The sequence below is a fragment of the Triticum dicoccoides genome, chromosome 3A, assembly GCF_002162155.2.
Source record: "Triticum dicoccoides isolate Atlit2015 ecotype Zavitan chromosome 3A, WEW_v2.0, whole genome shotgun sequence".
NCBI classification, from domain to species: Eukaryota; Viridiplantae; Streptophyta; class Magnoliopsida; order Poales; family Poaceae; genus Triticum; species Triticum dicoccoides.
In genome coordinates, this window is record NC_041384.1 from 321239518 (window position 1) to 321247718 (window position 8201).

The following is an 8201-nucleotide window of genomic DNA, read 5'->3' on the forward strand; positions in this document are numbered from 1 at the left end:
GCGCATTGCACCATAGTTGATAGTGGTTCCCTTTGCTTGTGTTCTTGCTTTGGATAGAGCCGGGAGACGAGTACGTGATTGAGGAACCCGTTGAGTACGCTTATGAGGATCAAGCTTACGTCAACTCGGAGAACTTTGCAGGCAAGATGACCATACCCTCGAAATCACTTCTATCTTTTCTTGCTAGTTGCTCGCTCTTTTGCTATGCCTATGCCGCGATACCTACCACATGCTTTATCATGCCTCCCATATTGCCATGTCAAACCTCTAACCCACCTTGTCCTAGCAAACTGTTGTTTGGCTATGTTACCACTTTGCTCAACCCCTCTTATAGCATTGCTAGTTGCAGGTGAAGATTGGAGTTTGTTTCTTGTTGGAACATGATGATTGTTGGGATATCATTATTATAATTTGTTTACTTAATGCACCTATATAATTGGTAAAGGGTGGAAGGCTCGGCCTTATGCCTGGTGTTTTGTTCCACTCTTGCCGCCCTAGTTTACGTCATACCGGTGTTATGTTCCTTGATTTTGCGTTCCTTACACGGTTGGGTTATAATGGGAACCCCTTGATAGTTCGCCTTGAATAAAACTCCTCCAGCAAGGCCCAACATTGGTTTTACCATTTGCCACCTAGCCATTTTTCCCTTGGGTTCCACGGACTCAAGGGTCATCTTTATTTTAAACCCCTCGGGCCAGTGCTCCTCTGAGTGTTGGTCCAACCTGTCAGCTGCCGGTGGCCACCAGGGGCAACTCTGGGCTGGCCTACCGGAACCTTGGACAATCCGATGTGCCCTGAGAACGAGATATGTGCAGCTCCTATCGGGACTTGTCGGCACATTCGGGTGGCTTTGCTAGTTTAGTTTTACCATTGTCGAGATGTCTTGTAACCGGGATTCGGAGTCTGATCGGGCCGTCCTGGGAGAAGGAATATCCTTCATTGACCGTGAGAGCTTGTGATGGGATAAGTTGGGACACCCCTGCAGGGTTTTGAACTTTCAAAAGCCGTGCCCGCGGTTATGGGTAGATGGGAATTTGTTAATGTCCGGTTGTAGAAAACCTGAAACTTAACTTAATTAAAATGGATCAACAGCGTGTGTAGCCGTGATGGTCTCTTTTCGGCGGATTCCGGGAAGAGAACACGGTCTTGTGTTATGCTTGAATGTAAGTAGTCTAGGATCACTTCTTTATCATAGATTCTCGAACGTGCTTTGCCTTCTCTTCTCGCTCTCATTTGCATAAGGTAGCCACCATATATGCTAGTGCTTGCTGCAGCTCCACCTCATACCTTTTACCTACCCATAAGCTTAAATAGTCTTGATCGCGAGGGTGTGAGATTGTTGAGTCCCCATGACTCACAGATTACTTCCCAAAACCAGATGCAGGTGCCGATGATACCATTCCAGGGGATGCGACTGAACTCAAGTGGGAGTTCGATGAGGACTCAGGACGTTACTACGTTTCCTTTCCAAATGATCAGTAGTGGAGCCCAGTTGGGGCGATCAGGGATCTTATGCATTTGGGGTTGTCTTTATTTTGGTTCTGTAGTCGGACCTTGATTGTATCTGGATGATTGTAATGCTATATTTATGTATTGTGTGAAGTGGCGATTGTAAGACAACTAGGTACCTCTTTCTTATTCAGTACATGGGATGTGTAAAGATTACCCCTCTTGCGACATTGCGTACAATGCGGTTATGCCTCTAAGTCGTGCTCCGACACGTGGGAGATATAGCCGCATCGTGGGTGTTACACAACGCCAGCTACGAGGAGCCACCTTCACCCCATCACTTCAACAAGCGTGAAGTTGTTGAAGATTCTACAGGCTCAACCCAGATCGTTTTGTCAAAATAAGAGACGTAGCAACACCTGAGGAAAACTCAGAAGACTGCACGAGGCACAAGCACGACTACCAACTCCGAGAACCCCTAGGGTAGGATGAGTCATGTACCCCCATATGTGTAGTCGAGTCCGTGTGATGGTTTGAATGGAACAACGTTCTGTGTTGCTTGTTTTTATTTTTTTGTGTTTTGATATAAGTCGCACATTTGCCCTAGGTAGCTTGTACGCGACTATATCACCTATCATGTCTTAATGGAATTATGTGTGGCCTTTACGACACTTGTTTGTTTACACTTGCACCATAAAACCCCCTTTAGGCATCCCCCCTTCTATGCTACTTCTCCCTCTCATCTCTGAAGACCAGCAAGACAAAATGCACTAAGGATTCCACCTCGGCAAGCAACTGACACTGAAGACTTTTGCTACAGCCTCCTCGACCAGGTGCAATCCCGTAGTATTACCCCTCATGACTGGAAACCCCATCCCTAGACCCTTTGAGACTTCACGAGATACCCCAGCTCGAGTCCTTAACCATGTGCTTAACCCACAGAATTGCAAGAGGAACAGTTAAGCCTCTGTAAACCTTGCACAGCACTGGGTTCATTATGGAACTAGCAGACATAGTGAACAAGCACGTTATCATCCTAATATAGCACCAGAACTGACGATGCCATAGGGAAGACCAGTTTGACGATAAAGGAATAGAGGACAAATGACTTGATGAGTTTATATCAATGACTTTGAGGAATTATATGAGACTATTTGGTGGATTATGAGGCTTTCATGTTGGCAGATGAACTTAGTGGGATCATGATTATGGAGTAGCATAACTTTCCTTACCCTTGATTAAACTGGATTTAGTAGGACAATTATGATCGCAAGCTGGAATTCTTGGAATTATATGAATTTAACTTAGCCATGGGATATTGATAGGAGACAGTTAATATCACGTAAATGACTTCGGGGAAACATGTAGGAATTCTCGTTGGACATGAGATTTGGATTTAAATAGGTGATCCTAGTTGAGTATAGGTGGTGAGTAAGTATACATGGTTCGTTGTAAATTGGATTTAGAATGCTGATCTCGATCATGACACCATGTTTCTTAGAGGACAATAAACTAGGAGATTGGGTTAATTGTCGGAGTTGATATAAGCTTGACCTTGGAGTTTACTTGACCATGGAAGTTGGTGGACTTACTATAGTAGAGACAGCCCTTTCAAGTATTTGGGGATTATATGGACTTTAGGAGATCATGTGGAACACCATAGACACTAGGATTTGTAGAGTTAAAGGATTATGTAGTGATTAATGGAAGTTAACGGGTTGTTGGAGTTGATTCATAGGAAGGAAACAAGATTTTGGAGTGGCATACGACGTGTTTCCTTAGGATAGAGATACACTAACATGGACCTTGGAAAAATAGGATGAGCACTTGGATTGTTGTGTTTTATTCCCGCTTGAAAGCTTGTATGCTCTGCCCATGGATTTTTAGGGGTAGCCATACATATGAGTTTGGGGATTGTAGACATATATGATTTTGATAGACCTCCTCTCGGGAGTCACGAGAATATGGATCACATGAGTGATGATTGGATTTGACCTATACGAAATAATGCTTTCTGTAGTATAAGGTTATTTGTTTGAGGGACTAGATAGACAATTGGCATCTCAGGAATTGTGCTCAAGGATAAGATAAACGTTCACTCGCACCCTAGAATCCTTGAAACCCTTAAGCCCTACCAAGCTACAACATGGTCGTATCATGACCATGGGTCTTGACTCTAGATCGAGAACACCTTGGGCCATACTCAACCATTACCACCACCAATGCCCCAGCCTACCTTATGTACCCCATGAACAGAAACTTCATGGAGTACTTGGTCACGTTTGTTGTCACTTTTACTTGGTGACCTACTCGTCTAACTGAAGATGGAAGAAGTATCATTCAGCTGGTTAGGAAACATGTGAAGACCGCCATGCCAAGGAGGAAGAACTATCGTCAAGGAGTGAACTTTCTCGTGGAAGACCAGGTGTATCTGCAAGCCACTTCTCTCAAGGGAACCAAGCATTTCCATGTTAAAGGCAAGCTCACACCAAGATTTATCGGCCCTCTCCAAGATCACTGCAAGACAAAGAATAGACAGCTACCAGCTAGAGTTACCACCTGAGTCACCCACTGTGCACAACATTTTTTCACACAACACCACTCCGAAAATGTTTCCAACTTCCTAACTAGTCTGGTCTCTACAAGGACATCGATCACCGAGCCATCTACCTCCAGCCCAATATGACCTATGCGAGAGACCCCAATTGCAACCTAGACCAAGAAGGACGTCATACACGAAGCCACGCCATTGAGTACTTCAAGGTTCAATGAAACACCACTCGGAAGCACAAGCAGTATGAGGACGTGAAGACTACCCCAGGTCCAGTTTTTCTATTCCTTTCCACGCCTAGTTTGGGAATCTCGGGGACGAGATTCTTGTAAGGGGGTAGGTCTATCACACCATGATTTTCATGCCACAACACTTAAGCTAATAAATCATGATAAAGTGTGGTTTGACAAAAAACTTTTGCATTTTTGGCTTTTATTTTTGAGTTGGTTTTCTCTTTGTGTTTTTCAAGTGCTCTTTTAAGTCAACACAACTCCACCTTCTATATGTCATCTCCTTGCCCCAAGATTCTGCCCAATGATCATGCCATGTGTATAGAGAAATATAGTATTTTCTTACAAAAATAATTTGGCCAAAAAGTATTTTCTAAAATTAGTTTTCCAAAACCCACTGAATTGAGGTTTGCACTGCAAGTACTTGATTTGGGGTGTGAAAAATCTTTCAAAAGGTATATTTGAATCCTATTAGATATAGGACTCCCATAAACCACAAAAATATAATTTTAAAAGTTATTTTCCTATTTTATTTAAAAGCTTTTTCTTAAGGCCAAAAATGGTCTTTAATAGGGAAAAATTATTTTATTGTTTCAAAAATATTTGACAAAAATCAGGGAAACTCAGTGGACATATATTTTCCATATATAAGAGTTTCAACACATGGTCATGTTCAAAATATTGGACAAAACCTCCGAAAACCTTTTATGCCCATTTCAAGGATTTGAAATATTTCTACAGGAAATATTTTCATAAAAATCCAGGCAAAATCCAGCAAGTCAAAAATGCATATTGTGATCACCTTGCAAAGCCTCATATCAATCAAGGTCATTTTGGCTCACCAAAACGCGCCAAAACCCTCTCTGACCAGGATCAAATTTGAACAACTTTGTACTACCAACTTTCTCTCCTTGACCCCAACTTTTGTGAGCGTGTTCACATGACCAAATGAGGCCACTAAACCAAGTGGTGCATCAAGGGGGAGTGATGTTCTCAACTAGATCTACACAAGTTCATTTCTGCTAATTGCTAGGGTTTACAAAAGTTGCATTGGCAACTTTTCCCAAATTAGCTCAAAATTGGTGGAAGGCCCTAATTATATGTTCCATTTCACCCTGTGGAGTCTTATGCCAAATGGAGTTCATTTACCTGCCCAAACCAACAACAAACACCTTTTGCCACTTTACCAAAACAACTACTTTGACCTCTTCCACTAATCTCCATGGGCTCAAAGTTTTACCACAACCCCTCCTAGTCCCTTTGCACCTCCAGTAACAATGACAAATCCATAGCTCAATTATTGGAGGCGTAAAACCCCACTTTCTCTCTCTGGACAGCCCATTTCCCTCTCTCTCTCAACCCCACTCCTCTCCTACTGGCTCTCCAGGGCACCCAATGCCCCTCCCCTCCTCTTTACTGCCCCCTAGGGCAGCCAAACGTCAGTGGCCGTGCCCACAAGGCATATAAAATACCATGGCATGCCATTTGCATGCTCCAGAGCGCGCTACAGTGCGGTCATGCACTGTAGCCACCCCCTGCCAACCACCTCCGGCCACCTCGGGCCTCCCCAGCACGCCCGCCGATGCGCCTCGGTGTCCGAGACACGGCAGCTGGTCGGCCCCCTCCTTCCTCTCTGTCTCCTGCCCCTGCTCGCACGTGCACCGGCCGCCCGACAGCTCAAGTGAGCGGCCTCACACGCGCGGCGCCTCTGCCCTCCCCCTGCTCTTTCTCTCTTCACTCCCCTCGCCCTAGACCAACCCCACGAGCACCCTCGACACCTCGCTGCGAGCCCCCATGTCCCATAGGGACGGCAACGACCTCGCCGGCGCACTGGTCCATGGTGGACCGTCGCCCGTGTATATAAGGCCTCCCCGGACCCTCCTCTCCTCACCACTCACCCCCTGCAGCTCCAAATCAACCCCCTGCACCCCCAGTTCATCTCCAGGAGCGCCCGAGCTCAAGATCGAGCTCGACCTCCGCCGCCTCGGGTCGCCGTCGATCTCATGGTACAGACCTCCTTCGCCCCCATTCTTTCCCGATTTGGAGCCGCCTCACCTCGCTGACCCCTTTCCCTCTCCTTTCCGCGTTGTTTTTAGCCGGAGACGGCCGGTGCGACCAACTCCCGATGCGTCGCCGCCCTACCTCCTCGTCAACTGCGAACTAGGCAGCTCCGGCGATGTCGACCACCCCCACCTGAACAGCGACTCGACGCTGAGTCCAGCCGTGCCATCAGTTCACCCCACCGTGCCCGGAAACGTCGCCGGTGAGCTCGCTGGCCCTCTATCGCGGGGTTAGGGATGACAGGCAGGCCCCGCCTGTCAGCCTCTCCTCTCCATCGCCCCTCTCTCGCTCGATGACGCCTGGGCCCCACCCGTCAGGTTTAAACCTGGCGCGCGCGCGTGCACCAGTGCCCTGGGCCGCCTCTCTGGCTGGGTCTGCTGCGCTGCGGCTGTTCTGGCCCAGCATGCACAGTGCCCCTTCTCCTTTTTATTTTCTGTCAAACTTGTAAGAATTCCATAGGATTAAATATTAATCCAAATGCAATAATTCCAGTTCCTAAAATCTTGTAAAAAATCCCACCTATTTAATGGTATAACTTTTACTCATGCCCAAACAACTTTTATGTACTGTTCATATTCAAATTCAAATTTGAATATGTTTAAACCCCTCTGAAAATCCATTTCTCCTATTCTGCCACTCCAAGACCAAAACTAGGAATTTTCCCCTTCTTATGTAGCGACCCGACCCGAATGGATCAAGTCTCTGTGCTTAAGTGTCATCCCTGGATCGGTATGCAGACACACACAGTACTCGAGGATTTATAACAGAGGTAAATCACATGTGTAAAGTAACGTAAATACTATTACCTCAATCCAAACAGCGGAAGTAACAAGGTTGTGGATTCCCATTAACACCAACGGCAAAGTTGAGTGTAGAAATCGTAACCCTAACGTATCACTTACTCGTCGTAAGATAAACCTGCAACATGAGACGTTGCAGCCACAAAGTGTCAGTACATTGAATGTACTGGCAAATTCACACCATAGAGAATGATGAACAATGGCTATCACTACATGCATATTTGGCTGGTGGAAAAGCTCTATGGTTATAAGGTTTTTGCGAAAAGCCAATTTTTCCCTACTGCAAAGGAATAAATTTTATTTAACTATCATGGTGGTTGTTGAACATTGAGAATGGTTGACAGCATTCTCAATCCCAATTAAGTAACATCATTAAACCCAACAAAATTAATTTAAGGTAACATGATGAGATTCACGTGATAATCCAAGTACTAGATACTCAAAACGTCCATAACTGGGGACACGGCTAATCATGATTAGTTTATACACTCTGCAGAGGTTTGCGCACTTTTCCCCACAAGACTCGATCGCCTCAATTTGGTTTCTCGCACTACATGGTGTTTGAGAAGACGGATGACCGAGACATAGTCTTTCAGAAGTGCTAGCACCTTACGATGGATAGACCGTTACACCTACTTTCCCCTACATCTTCTAGTCTACCCTGTAAGAGTTCACACGACTTAATCAACTATGCTAGAGCCCATAATAGCTTGTGGCTGCACATGGAAGTTTCTAGTATGAAAAATCTCATGATCCCTTTGAGCCTGGGTGGCGGTCCATAAAAAAACAGGCAATCCTGGTCTACCCAGGTGCCTAGACATGCAATCCTGGAATACCCAGGTACCTCAATCCACCCAGATGTGTGTTTAAGTTGCCACCTTAAGTAAACCATTAATTAACAATCTCACATCTGTCATGAATACTCTCAAAACCCAATCCACGTCTACGAGCATATCATGGCACTATAAGCATAACGTAATAGTAACTCCCAAGGTTTGAATGCAGGGCAACAGGTTCCTACCTCATTGTAACACCCCGGATATGACTTTCCCAATATGTACTCCAACTCTTGCCGTTTCCGGCATTAAGTTATTTTATTTTCTCGGGTTC